General features: G+C 45.9%; 2 non-coding genes across 2 annotated transcripts; both read left to right on the top strand.

Moving 5' to 3' along the window:
• The first annotated feature begins 3565 nt into the window (after positions 1–3565).
• Positions 3566–3749, top strand: LOC136574189 (U2 spliceosomal RNA). Its single transcript, XR_010786283.1, has one exon. It is a non-coding gene; the product is annotated as a U2 spliceosomal RNA (small nuclear RNA).
• Positions 3750–12965: 9216 nt separating this feature from the next.
• On the top strand, positions 12966–13149 carry LOC136574180 (U2 spliceosomal RNA). Its single transcript, XR_010786280.1, has one exon. It is a non-coding gene; the product is annotated as a U2 spliceosomal RNA (small nuclear RNA).
• Positions 13150–15177: the final 2028 nt, after the last annotated feature.

Here is a 15177-nt window from a genome sequence, read left to right as displayed (position 1 = left end):
ATTGGTTATATGGAATGTTTCCATTCATACTACACACTTCCTTTATTTGTTATTTCTGAACTATTCATATTCCCCTAGTCATTTATTTGTTACTCGATGCGTTTCTCCGCTGATGCGTAGCTGTTCATCAGGAGTATATAGGGTTTACAACGTATTTATTAGACAGTAGGTATGGTCATGTTCCATAAGGTTGGGCCAGATGTTGTGAACATTGTATGTATGTCCAGGCCAGACGAAAAAAGTTTAGCTATTGATAGTAGATGAACTCGTAAACTTTACAGGTCAATGGCAAGAAAAAACAATAAGTGAGGGGCTGATGATGACGGCTCTATTGTATTATATCATCAGTAATAGTTGCCATTTTAACCTGAAAGTGCATGTAATCATGCAGAGATACAAGGGTTAAATTGTAGAGATGAGATGTGATTTTGGTTATCAAGCAGACCCTCAGCAGATGTTGCAGTGCCACATCCCCCAAGAAGGTGGGAGGGACCCGACAGCAAAGGGAGTCAGTTGGCTCTTGGAGGGGGAAGGGAGTAGAGTAACATGTGAGCCAAGAACAAAGGGCAGACCGAGAGAGAGTTCCTGGGACCTTAACCCACTCTGCAATTTTTGTGCCAGTCCACACTGTGAAGGGGATTATTATGTGATGAGCTCTGAGGAAGCAAGACAGAGCTGGAGCTAAAGACAGAGAGGATAAATTGTACAAGGACCTCCCTGCATATGCTGTTTCTAACTTTTGGTGGAGAGCAGTATTGGTCAGCTAGCACGCTGATTAAATTGTCCCCGCATGCGTCCGTCACGTGTGCCGATTCCAGCCAATCAGGAGGCTGGAATCGGCACACGTGATGGGGCGGAGCTACGCGATGCCGCGTAGAAGGGGGCGGAGCCAGAACGCCGCTGCTGCCGGACCGAGCCGAAGGGAAAAGACCCTTCTGCGCAAGCGCGTCTAATCGGGAGATTAGACGCTGAAATTAGACGGAGCCATGGAGACTAGTTCAATGAGCTAATGAACTTATTTGAATCTTCTCTTAAGAACTGCATAAATGCAGTAAATTCTGGAAAAAAACAGCTGGAATGACTCATGGTCATCAGATATTGTAAGTAATAGAATGCAGATGTTGATAACTTCATAGAGAAAATATTTAGTATACTATTTTGCCAAAGGTTTTATGGAGCATGCGTAGAACCTGATTAGTCATATAAGAATGACGTGTTTTATCATACTGCGCAGAAGCAGATATGCCACGTAATTTTAAAAGTAGTATAAATAAGAGTGATTTTTAGCGGAGCTTTGGGACTCGACTTTGTTGCCTAAGCAGACGTGCCGGCATTTTCCCGGATTCCTCCTACCAATCGTACCTGGAGATCCCCGGTCGCGGAGTGATGCTACAATATCCGGTGATGTATTAATGCTTATTTTGTTACCCATGTGATTTGAATGCCTATATGTTAGTTACCCCCTCATTGTGCCCCGTTTAAAACAATCTATTTGTTATTTAAAAAAAAAAAATAGCTTACCTGCGTTCGCGCAGCATCTTCTTTTCTTCTTTTAAAGATGACCGCCGGTCCTTTCCCAATGATGCACTGCGGTTTTCTCCCATGGTGCACCGCGGGTCTTCTCCCATGGTGCACCATGGATTGTCTTCTCCTTCCTTGCGTTCCCCTGCCGATACAGCCACCTAATTGGCTGATCGGCAGCACGTGACGGAGGCGGAGCTACGGTGACGCGGAGAAGAGGGAGGAACAAGGACGCCGCTCGTGAGCCCGGAGGGAGTAAGAAGAGGAATCCTTACAGCGCAAGCGTGACTGGTCATGCGACTAAGAAGTAGCTTTAGACGGCACCATGGAGACGGGGATGCCAGCAACGGAGCAGGTAAGTGAATAACTTCTGTATGGCTCATATTTAATGCACGATGTACATTACAAAGTGCATTAATATGGCCATAGAGAAGTGTTTAACCTCACTTGCTTTCGCAGGACAACCCCTTTAATTATGAGTTAGTTATGTTCGGGTTTGGTGTGAGTGATGGTGTGAAGCAGAGGTTGTTGTGGCTGTTTATGGCATGTGTGAAGGAAGTGTTGTGGGATGTAAGGAATGTGTATGTATTTAAGCGGAAGAATCTGAGTGTTAGGGACAGCGTGCGGATGGTGTTGGGGAAATTGTATTTCATTTATTTGTGGGACAAAAGCAAAGGGGGGGTGGATGCAGAGGGGATGTGGAAAGTCAAAAAATAGACCGAGTTAGTTAATTTGTCATGAGCTTGACATGTCTTTAAGTTGTATTTGAAGTGTTTTTGTGTTGTGTAAATAAAGTCTTTCTGGTTTTTAAAAAAAAAAGAAAATCTGTTCTTATCAGTTTAACCCCTTCCCGCTCCAGGACGTACCGGTACGTCCTGGGAGCCTGGTACTTCCCGCAACAGGACGTACCAGAACGTCCTGGGGATAGCGCGGGATCACATAAGATCCCGCGCTATCCCGCAGCGGGAGCGGCTGTCAGTCACAGCCGGCGTCCCGCTGCAACAGGGGGGGGGCATCGGAGATGTGCCCCCTGCTGTTAACCCCTGTTAAATAGCTCACAGAGGGATTGCGCTCCCTCTGTGTCTCCGGCCGGCTCTCGCGATGTCATCGCGAGAGCCCGGCCTGTCTCCATGGCAACAGGACGCCAGACACTGGCGTCCTGTATTGCCTGTGCCTATAATCGCTGTACAAGCGATAAGGCATGGGAGAGAAGTAGCTTTGCCATGCCTTATGACAGCGATCATAGGCACAGTGCTGCAAGTCCCTCAGAGGGACTCAAATAGTGTAAAAAAACGAAAATAAAAATATAAAAAAAAGAAATGTTAAAAAAATATGTAAAAAAAACCCTTTTTTATGCTTTTTCTAATATTAGCATAAAAAAGGTTAAAAAAAATTAAAACCCCACATATTGGGTATGTACGCTTCCGTAACGACATGTACAAAAAGCTGAACATGCTTTTTATTTTGTACGACAAAAAGCGTAAAAAAACCTGCTAAAAAACAGAGGCAAAATGCTAATTTTTAGCATTTTGCCTCACAAAAAATGCAATAAAAGTGATCAAAAAAGCCGTACATACCCCAAAATGGTACCAATAAAAACTACAGCTCGTCTCGCAAAAAGTAAGCCCTTATAGAGCTCCGTTTATAGAAAAATAAAAAAGTTACAGGACTTTGAATGCAGCTATAGAGAGAAAAAAGGGTGTTTTATTGTAAAAAAGTGTAAAAACCTAAACAAAATATAACAATTTTGGTATCGTTGTAACCGCACCGACCCGCAGAAAAAATTTAGTGTGTCATTTAGGCTGCATGATTAACGCTGTAAAAAAAAGAAAAAGAAAAAGAAATCTATGGCAGAATTGATGCATTTTCTCTCCGTTATCATAAAAATAAAAATAAAAATTTACGATATTGTCTATGTACCCAAAAGTGGCACCGATAAAAACTACAGTTCGCCACGCAAAAAACAAGCCCTTATACGGCCGCGTCCACGGAAAAATAAAAAGGTTATGGCTTTTGAAAAATGGAGATGGAAAAATACCAAAAAATCGCTTGGTCCTCAACGCCAAAATAGGCCATGTCATTAAGGGGTTAATATCTGATACGTCCCCTATCTGGGGACCATATATTAAATGGATTTTTAGAACAGGGAGCTGGAAAAAGAGCTTGCTCTGTCCACTCCACGCATTGACCTGGTATTGCACCCCCTTTCTTATTTCAGTATTCAAAAACAGAAACGACGAGCAAGAGGTGCAGCGCAGCTGTGGCGGCTAACAACCAAGCACTTTGATTGACACTCAGCCCGTCTGCTGCTGTGGGGCTCGCAACATTGTATCCACTGAGCAGCTGCGTCTGCCAGAGTGTGCACAGCACAGGTACAACTGGAAGCAAAACAACACACACACACACACACACCCCAGTTAAAGGGGTTGTCTCATGCCGAAACGTTTTTTTTTTTTTTATTCAATAGGCTCCCAGTTCGGCGCGAGACAAACCCAAGGGATGGGTTAAAAAAAAAAAGTTTATTACTTACCCGAATCCCCACGCCGCGGTGACTTCTTTCTTCCTTTACCAAGATGGCCGCCGGGATCTTCACCCACGATGCACCGCGGGTCTTCTCCCATGGTGCACCGTGGGCTCTGTGTGGTCTATTGCCGATTCCAGCCTCCTGATTGGCTGGAATCGGCACACGTGAAGGGGCGGAGCTACGAGGACCAGCTCTCCGGCACGAGCGGCCCCATTCACTAGGGAGAAGACCGGACTGCGCAAGCGCGTCTAAAAATGCCAGAAGACAGCGAATTTAGATGGATCCATGGTGACAGGGACGCTAGCAACGGAGCAGGTAAGTGAATAACTTTTGTATGGCTCATAATTAATGCACGATGTATATTACAAAGTGCATTAATATGGCCATACAGAAGTGCTGAACCCCACTTGATTTCACGAGACAACCCCTTTAATATGCCAGCCGCACTCTATAGTTTGTACCTACCGCTACGCTAATAGCCAAGTTGGAAACATCGGGCAGGCACAGCGTATCCTGGCAGCCTGCGTCTGTATGCTCCACGTATTCGGGTCATGGGTGTATGTGCAGGGGGTGCGGCCGCACCTGGGGCCCGGAGCCCTAGGGGGCCCATAAAGTCTCTCTTCCCCACATTGTAAACCAATGCTATCAATGAAGCTTTATAGTTTGGGGGCCCAGTTCCAGACTTTGTACTGGGGCCCCGCAGCTTCAAGTTACACCTCCGGATCAGGATAAAGCTCGGGGCCGGATAGGGCCCTGCAAGGGCTCATAAGAGAACGCCCTGCATGACAGGGTTGTTAGGGAGTGGAACGGTCAGGATAGGGTTAATAAATAGTAAAGTAAGCTAGAAGGAGGGGGGGATATAGGGTGAGTGGGCTATTTACATTCAATTGGATTGGTCAGGGGTAAGTAAGGGGAGGGGTTAAGGAACCCATAAAAAGGGAAGTTTGGGCGGCAGCACCATTTTAGAACCGGTAGGAACTGAGTCCCACCCTCCCTTCCTTGATATATGGTTTTTATATAGAAGTAATTACAGTAATTCAACATTACCAGGTACAACGATGAAGTGGCGCAAGAGGATAAGTACATAACATGTCGTGGCAGCCGTTGGCGGACGGGGGTGTCCTTGGAGGCTGAGTTGGTATTTTGGGTGAAAGGAAGTATTGGTGGGGACGGCCTCACCGGTATGATCACCCTGGTGTTATGGTGTTTGGGGCTGGTGTGTGGGAGAAGGCCAGGGAAGGGATCCCGGGAGGCCTTAAGATATTTTGTTTTTCTAGCATCCCAGTGGGGGGGGGGGGGGGGCTAGTGGTGTCTCCGAGGCGGGTGACGGCTGGAGGCAAGGTACGGTTTTAATTTATTTAACACCAGACCCCATTGGTATTTTTTGGTTGGTCTCCGAGGGCCTCCTCTCGTATTGAAAAGGTTAAAGAATAAATTGTATGTGTTTTTGTTTAATAAACTTGGCTGCTGTGGCCCAAAAATTCCAAAGAATTTGGTCTCAGTGGATGATTATAGATAAGTAAGGAAGGGAGTGGTTAGCAATGAGGGAGCGAGTCTAACATACCCGGGTCATGCTAGGCCATTCCAACCAGCCTGTGTGAGGGACCTGCAGTCGCTGATAGTCGAAAAGCGGCCGCCCGGCCGGCCCCGGATGCGCGCTTCAGAGTGGACAGACAGCAGCTGACCCCCAATCACACAGGCCAGAGGCTTGCTATGCAGCACGGAATACCTCATTGGACTGCAGCACTCCAAGCAGGCTGAGATACATGCTCCACGTGGGATGGGCAGTATTCGTCCATGAAGATCCAGGCCAACGCTTAGAGATGGAGCAACACTCGGGGAGCAAAAAACTCCAACAAACGGACGTCTACATTAAAAGAATGTATTGCTTTATTCAATGCATGGACACAGAAACAGTTCAACCGCTCGATTACAGACCGCAGTCAATACAGTAAAGAAAGAAATGTGTCTGTTTAATGTAAACTTGCATGGAGCTCGTTTGTGAGCCACTGACTGACTGAATGCTGCCACCGCCGCAGCTGCATGTCTGAAACTTGGTCTGACGTTACTTGCACCAGCAGGGATAAGGCCTTGCCTATAAGCATTCCCCAGCTGGCAAAAACGGTACCTCCCTGCCTATTCCTCACCATGGAAGAACGGAACCTACCTTTTGTAGAAAAATAATTTTAAAAAAGCCACAGCAGCAGCCAACTAGATTTTGGTAGGCCGCTGTCTCCCCCTTGTGTGCTGCATTAAAAATGCACTCCGCTAAAAATAACAATGATCCACGAAATAGAGCGTATGGAGAGGATGAGGCTTCGAGATGACCCGTCAGGCTATGATAAATTTTATCACACCTGGGCGATATGGATAGATGCCCGGAGCTCACCCCTATTTACTAGGTGGTTACAGACAGGGACATGTGAGTAACACGTTTAAACCACAATCGTAAAGAGAAACAACAACCCTGGAGCCTCCGTCTGACCGTCCCCCCCCCCTTTTTGTTTGTTTTTTTTCTCTTTCTCCCGTGTCATAGATACCTACCCTCTATTACCACTCTCCCTCTTACCCTCCCCTCATTCCCTTGTTGGTAGACCTTATAAAATATCACAGACAAACATTATATAGTTCAACTCGAAATTTATTAAGTTTCATTGTCAAAGTTTTTTTCCCATTGCTTTGAGATAAGGCCAAAGTTCCCCCCCTCCATGAAACCAATAAAAGCTATATTGAATAAAATAAAAATGATGCACTTAGTTCTGCAGCGTCTTGGAGGAGATAAAGACCATCTCCTGTCTCCCAGCTGCAGCAGAGACTGACTAAAATGGCTGCCAAGCCCGGTATTAATGCTTCTAAATTGATGACATCACAATGGAGTGACATCAGCCTGCCAAACACCTGGCTCATTTGCATGCAGTGAGTATGTATGTATGTATGTGAGTCTATCTATCTGTCTTTATTAATTATGTAGAATATAGATATGGATTATTTCTGAATTATAGATTTTGTAGATATAGATTAAAGATATATTTAAGAGTGTTTATATGTATGTATATTTTTAGTATATATATATATATATATATATATATAAAAATGTAGAAAAAAATATAAAATCTGTAGTTATGTATGTATGGCGGGAAAATAAAGGGCTGCTGTATGTTTTTAAGTTCTTCGGATGACCATGCCGCTCTATTATTCTCCTTACTAGGGTCTACTAATGCCAGCCCAGGGGAAGGCAATAAAGCCCTATGGGGACGAAGCCAATTTCCCTCATTTTAGGTAAAAAGTTTCCATCCATCCCCACTCGAAATGCGGCCAGCCGAAGAGATCCCTCCAACCGACTGGCCGACGCACCTACAGAGACAAACTAGTTTCATCGCTGGCTTAACCATCCTGTGTAGGGAGGTGACGAGTGCTGCAGCAGGCTCTGCCAGCCTAGGATGCGTGAGCATGGTGCAAGAGGAAGGACTGAGGGGGGAGGGCGCGGTTGAGAAGGCGTGGGGCGGGGCTATGCAAAGTTCTTCTAGCTCCCTGGCTGCATTGTGGGTGCGCCCGGAGTGCTGGCTGAGCGTGTTGCCTCAAGCCTTGGAAGTGGAGTTGGGCGGGCCGGGCTACAGGCGAAACCCATTTCGGGTTATCGCTTCTCGGCCTTTTGGCTAAGACCAAGTGTACCTGGTACAGGCGGCCTTAGTCAGAAGGTAACACGGGTACCCCACTCCGGTGGGCTTCACCTGCCTGTTACTATCTGGGAGAGGGATTAGTACTAGGGTAAACGAGTCGCAATCCCCCTGCCTCTTCTGGTCTCCGGGCCAGGAGAGGGCGCTTCCTTAGTGTGTGTGTCACAAAAGCGGTTTGTTGTGACCCACCATCCTTTTAAACATGAGCGAAAGCCCACATGAAATACTGGCATATGCACGGATCAAGAACACTGTACATGTCTCTTTTTCAGATAGTGCGGACACACGTGGTCTGAAGTATGTGGTCGAGGACGTGCTGCAAGGAGTTTTCAAGGTGCAAAAACGAGAGATTCTAGCGATCCAAGACTACCCCAAGCGACGGATCTATGACGTGACCCTGACCGAAGCGGGCATTTTTCGAGACCTGGTCTCAGCCATACCGATTAAAAAAGATCCGAAGCTTGAGGGTGTCTTGCTGGTCGAGCACGTCTTCGACATAACCAAACTTGCGGTGATTAAGATGTATTCTCCCTACACTGATGTAAAAAGAGGTCGAGGACTTCCTTTTACGTTATTTTAAATTGGTCAGATGTATGGGAAAGAATATGAACGAGTTTGGTATCTGGACCTCAAAGTGGCGTTTCCAGGCCACGTGTGTAAGTGACCCCAGTTGGCCGGGGGGAGTGATCATACCGCCTGCGCGTTTTAAATTGGGAAAAGTGAATGGCGACCTATACTTTGCGGGAATGCCTGACTTCTGTAGGATTTGTTCAACATAAGGTCACCAAAAAGATTCCTGTGCAAGTACTTGCAAGAAATGTGGGGGCACCGATCACGAGACAGGCGGGTGCAAAAAAGGCAAAGGATGTTATTTCTGCGGCAGTGTTGGTCACCTCTGCATGTTTTGCCCCCACAGAGCAGAGAAGACGGAGCAGCAAGGGCGACCCGGAACCGAGGAGCGGCCAAGGCAGCCAAAAGACCAAAAAGCACCCCCCAGGGAGAGGAACCTGAGGAGATAGAGGTCTCCAGTGGACCCCCACAGGGCGGTAAGGAGCAGCGGAGCATAAAGAGGAGGGTGAGTGATCGGCGGACTGGCTCTCCCTCCCGGGAAACCGGTGGAGGTGGCATCGCCGGGGAAGCCGGTGCAGGCCCTCCCAAGATGCCCGCTCAAGCGGTGCCCGAGGCGGAGGACCCAGGGGGCACGGCGGCAGCGGCACAAAAAAGGAGGAAAGGCTCGGGTGGTAGACTGTATTCGGAGGGGGTGCAGGGGGGAACACCGGAGATCCCGACAAAGTCGGAGGACCCGGTGGAAGTACCCCCTGCGGTGCCATCCCAGAAGGCCCCTCCCTGCCAGGAGGGGGCGCGGGGTGCCACCTCCGAAGGTGCAGAGGTGGAAGAGAGCCGAGTACCCACCCCAGCTGAGGGGACAGAGACGGTTATGGGAGCTGGCCTGCTAGCCCCCATGGAGATTCCGGAGGTGATCGATTCAATTTGGGATCTTACGCAGATCCCTCTCTCGGGCACCGTAGGGGGTCCAATAAGTGAGGTAGGTTCCTCTCCAGCATCCCCGTTCACGATAGATTCGGATGCGGGGGGGGGGGGGGTGAGAGTGCCAGCGAGGTCTTTGGCTTGCCCGGAGACTTCTAAGGAGAAGACCCATACATATCCCTAGTCTCCAATGGCTGCTCTATCGGGACTCACTTTTAATGTCAGAAGCATCGAGAGCCACGTGAGGAGGGTCACCCTCTTCAGCTATCTGACAATTTTTGCTGCCTCCGTTTTTTTCCTACAGGAGTGCGGGATCCCGCATAGAGCCCAGTACAAAAAATATCAAGATGACTGGGTACATGGGCCGTCTGTCTGGTCCGGCTCTAACGAGACCAGATCGGCGGGGGTCGCCATTCTTTTTAAAGGGAACGTTTTAATTGACGTTATTAATGAAATTTTACCAGGCAGAGTTTTATTGGTCAAAGCTTTTATTAATGGTATAAAGTGGCAGTTTTTAAACTTTTATGGGTAAACTGATAAGAAAGAGCGAGCAGAGATGCTAGAGATTTTACCCCTTTTTATTAGCGATTCTGATCCTCTTATTTTAGCGGGGGATTTTAATTGCATTTTAAAGGGGGAACGCCAGCTTTCCAGCTCAGTAAGTAGAAACTATGATAAGACCTCTGCTATGCTAAATAACGTGATTTTAGGCGCCAAACTTACTGATGCTTTTAAAACATGCAACCCCAATGCATCAGAGGAAGCCGGCGTCACCTGGAGCAACAAGATCTGCAGCTCCAGGATTGATTTTGTTTTGTTCTTATCAAGTACTGCCTTTTAGATGTGATTCTTTTACCAACGTGTTTTCTGACCATAAGCTTTTATATTTTAAAGTTGATACCAGTTTAAAGAGAAAATCCGGTAAGAATGCCTGGAAATTTAACATGTCCATTTTAGGAGATCCGCAGGTTTTATCTGATTTTATCACTTTTTATAAAGACTGCAGTCGAGTAAAACATCACAACACTCCCACCAGCAAGTGGTGGGAGAAAATGAAACTGAAAATTAAAAACTTTTTTATCAAGGTTGGAATCAACAAAGCTAAAGAAAAACGCACATTTTATTCTAACCTGAACACTCGCCTGCAGACCCTGTATAAGTTACGGCAACATGACATAGAGGTGGACCACGAGATCATCGAGGTGAAGAAGGAGATCGCCCGGTGCCGGGAGCAGAGGGGAAAGGAAATGATCTTCCGCTCCAAAGTGCAACATCTGGAGGAAAATGAAACCTGCTCCAGGTAATTCTTCAAGAAAATACGTGATAAGCGGACAGTCCTCGATGATCTCGGTGGCACCAAGGACATGCAGGGTATTTTAAAGAAAGTGTATGAGTTTTATGCGGATCTTTTTAATACTAAAACTGTTGACATTGATTTTATGAATGACTCGTTGAAGGAGATCACTGACGTTTTAGATCCTGGTTCTCGTGAGATTTTATTACGGGACATCACAGAACAGGAGATTTTAGACACTATTAAGAGTTTTAAACCAGGTAAGGTGCCTGGCCCTCATGGTATACCCATAGAGTTTTGTGTCACCTTTTTTGGTATTTTTAAGGATGACCTCTTCTCCCTTTTTACAGAAGTTTTTAAGTCTAAAGCCCTCCCGGGGTCCTGGAAGAAGGGTGACGTGTCTCTCCTATACAAGAAAGGAGACAAAACTGACATCAAGAACTGGAGACCGATCACCCTTCTCAACAGCGACTACAAAATAATTGCCAAAATATGTGCAAATCGTTTAAAGACAGTAGCAAGCAGAATTGTACACCCCAACCAGGCTTGTGGGGTGCCCGGAAGGGCAATATGGGAGAATCTTAACCTCATAAAAGACTGCATAAGTGACACCAAGGCAAGAAAAGGTCAAATGGCTATTTTAACAATAGACTTCGAGAAAGCCTTTGACCGGGTGTCACATTTTTATCCTTTTAAGGTTTTAGAGAGAATGGGTATACCGGAAGGTTTTTTATTGTCTCTTAAAGCGTTTTACAATAATTGCACAAGCAGAATTTTAGTCAATGGTTTTAGGACACAGGAAGTGCTTTTAAACTCCGGGGTGAAGCAGGGGTGTCCCTTGTCCCCACTACTTTTTACCTGCGCACTAGAGCCTCTTTTATGCACAACACGCCGGGACAAGCTGATCCGAGGGATCCCCCTGCCCGCTTGGGGGGGGGGGGGGGGAATCGAGGCTAAAGTAGTGGGGTACATGGATGATGCGGCAATTCTCGGAAGGGACACCCTGTCAATCCAGAGAGCATCAAGACAAATTGAGTTTTATTGCTGCGCCTCGGGTTTTAAGGTAAATTTTAACAAAAGCAGTATTTTAAACATCGGGGCCCTGCCTTTGTCAGATGTCCCCATTCCTGTGTCCGACTCGGTGCATATTTTAGGTGTCTCCTTCAACGAGGACAATAGAGGTCTTAACAGCTGGGACTTGGTGGCACAAAAAATAAATAAGAAAATCTGTATGTGGAGCATGCGGCAGCTGACCATGGAGGGGAGGGTTTTAATCACAAAGTCAGTGATTTTACCCATTTTATTGTATCTTAGCTTGGTGTTCCCCCCTCCTGGCAGAGTTTTTAATAAAATTGTTAAAGCATGCTTCACATTTTTATGGAGCTCCAAGATGGAGAAATTAAGCAGGGAAATCGTAATGAAGCCGAATGGGATGGGAGGAAAAGATTTCCCTGATTTTAAAGCCTTTTTATATACGAAGTATTTTAGTATGTGTATTGGTGCTCTTTTTAAAAATCACTATTGGTCTTATTTTTTACGATACAACACTGGATATTTTATGAGGAGGAATAGATGGTTCCACACGGTTTTAAATTCCCCTTATTCCTTTAACTTGCCCCGTGATTATAAGATTTTAGAGAAAATAGTGATTTTATACGATTTTACTGGCAAAAGTGCGCAAATTTTAATGAACAGTAAAGTCATTTTAAAAACCATAAAAGAAAGTGGTTTTTATGTACAAGTGAGTAATTTTAACGAAAAACAGAGTAAAGAGACCTGGACAATGATTAACCACTATATTTTTAATTCACAGAAAGATCTGGCCTGGAGCTGCGTCCATGACTGTCTTCCATGCCGGGCATTCCAGCATCGTAGAGGTTTGACCAACACTGCCGCATGCCCAAGACCCGGATGCCCAGGAGAGGAGACAACACAGCATCTTATATGGACTTGTTTTATTGCAAAGAAAGCATGGACTAAAATATTGCCGCTTATGATAAAGATTACTGGACTTAAGAGACTTACATTGGAAGCCGTTTTATATGGATGCCTGGAATGCCCCACACAGACTCAAAGAATTATGGCATGGAAGATGGTCAACTCGGTCAAAGCAGCTCTATGGAAAACCAGAAACATTTTAGTTTTTAAACATGAAGTTTTATCTGTGAAGGACATTTTATCAATTACTCTTAATGAGATGCACCAATACTTTTTAGTAGATAAGAAACATTTTCCTGTTTTAGCGAGAAAATGGCTTTTAGCATAATGGAGCTCCATAATATGATGCCACCAAGTGCCCTTTTAGATGATTTTTAATTTGTTCTGTATTTTTAACATGTATTATATGTAGACGAATGTTTTAAATGGTATGTTTTAATATGTTATTTAATATGTTTTAATGTACTATTGACAAACATTTTTAAGACGTCTATGTAAATATATGTTGTACAAATAAAAACACCCCCCATCTGGAGGGTTTGTCAACTTAAAAAAAATCTGTTCTTATCAGTTTAATATCTGATACGTCCCCTATCTGGGGACCATATATTAAATGGATTTTTAGAACAGGGAGCTGGAAAAAGAGCTACCCTCCCTTACCGCTCCCCCTCTTACCCTCCCCTCATTCCCCTGTTTGTAGACCTTATAAAATATCACAGACAAACATTATATAGTTCAACTCACTCGAAATTTATTTATTAAGTTTCATTGTCAAAGTTTTTTTTCCATTGCTTTGAGATAAGGCAAAAGTTTCCCCCCCTCCATGAAACCAATAAAACCTATATTGAATAAAATACAAATGATCCAGTTAGTTCTGCAGCTTCTTGGAGGAGATAAGACCATCTCCCATCTCCCGTCTCCCGTCTCCCAGCTGCAGCTAAGACTGACTAAAACGGCTGCCAAGCCCGGTATTTATGCTTCTAAATTGATGACATCACAAGGGAGTGACATCAGCCTGTAGAACACCTGGCTCATGACATCACAATGGAGTGACATCAGCCTGGAAAACACCTGGCTCATTTGCATACAGTGTGTGTGTGTGTGTGTGTGTGTGTGTGTGTGTGTGTGTGTGTCCTATCTATCTATCTTTATTAATTATGTAGAATATAGATTATTTCTGAATTATAGATTTTGTAGATATAGATGAAAGATAGATTTAAGATTGCTTATTTTTATATATATGTGTATGTAAATAAATATAAAATCTGTAGTTATGTATGTACGTCGGGAAAAAAAGGCCTGCTGTATGACCATGCCGCTCTATTATTCTCCTTACTAGGGTCTACTAATGCCAGCCCAGGGGAAGGCAATAAAGCCCCATGGGGCCGAAGCCAATTTCCCTCATTTTGGGTAAAAAGTTTCTGTCCGTCCCCACTCGAAATGCGGCCAGCCGAAGAGATCTCTCAAACTGGCCGGCCGCCGCACCTTCAGAGACAAACTAGTGCTTGCTTCTAGTGTCATCGCCGGCTTAACCATCCTGTGTAGGGAGGTGACCAGTCCTGCAGCAGCAGCAGGCTATGCAAGCCTAGGATGCGTGAGCACGATGCAAGAGGAAGGACTGAGGGTGCGAGGCTGGGCGTGGTTGAAAAGGCGTGGGGCGGGGCTATGCAAAGTTTTAAAACTCTCCCAGCTGCCTGGGTGCATTGTGGGTGCGCCCGGAGTGCTGTCTGAGCGTGTTGCCTCAAGCCTTGGAAGTGGAGTTGGGCGGGCCGGGCTACAGGTGAAACCTATTTCGGGTTATCGCTTCTCGGCCTTTTGGCTACGATCAAGTCTAGTACTTGGTCTGGCTGGAGGGTTGTGAGTGAGCTGGATTCGGACCAGGCCCTACTGCTGAAGCAGAACTTCCTCTGTGGTTTCATAACCGACAGATTCTTTCTTTGACGATGGCTGGAATCCGGAACACCATCCGCTTTGATGTGGCCCTTACTGACAGGACAAGGAACAGCTTGGTCTATATCGTACGGGATGTCCTTATGGAGAAATGTGGTGTGGCAATGACGTTCATCTACAGCGTCCAGGACTTTACAAAACAAGGCCAGTATGACGTTACATTCTGTGAAGAATACGATTCTTTAAATGCATACGAACGGCTACGTGCCCACAAGGACAGTGACCTCCTGAAGGGGGTGAGGATAACGCCTTTGTTCGGCATACAAGAAAAGCCTGTTATTGTACACGTGTACAACCCATACACCGACATGGCGCTAATAGAAAGCTTTCTAAGGCGATATTGCGAGAACGTGCGTGGTGGTGACAAGCAAAAAAACATTCTTGATATATTTAACTGCAAATATAAATTCTTTGTAAGATTCAGGATGGATCCAAATCGGTTGGGAGGGGTGATGCACCCACCTGCGAACTTTTCTATTGCCGGAAACCACGGGTATCTGATGTACCCTGGACAGCCCCGCTATTGTAGAAACTGTGGTCAATTCGGACACATGAAGACGAGTGTACCAAGGGGCAAGTCTGCCGGAATTGCCAGGGCGAGGGGCACCATGCGGGCGATTGCCCAAAGTCCAGTCGGTGCGACCTTTGCGGGTCCGAGGAGCACATTTGTAAGGACTGTCCGGGGGCAGACCGCCCCAGAGACTTTTGGAGGAGGACTTATGCAGAGTGTGCTGCAGGCAAGCGGGAGACCGCTACTTTGGGTGCGGCTGCTGGGGGCGCGGCAG

This window comes from Eleutherodactylus coqui, chromosome 7 (genome assembly GCF_035609145.1).
Source record: "Eleutherodactylus coqui strain aEleCoq1 chromosome 7, aEleCoq1.hap1, whole genome shotgun sequence".
Lineage (NCBI taxonomy): Eukaryota > Metazoa > Chordata > Amphibia > Anura > Eleutherodactylidae > Eleutherodactylus > Eleutherodactylus coqui.
Note: the sequence above shows the minus strand (reverse complement) of the source record. Positions and strands in the feature narration are given on the sequence as shown.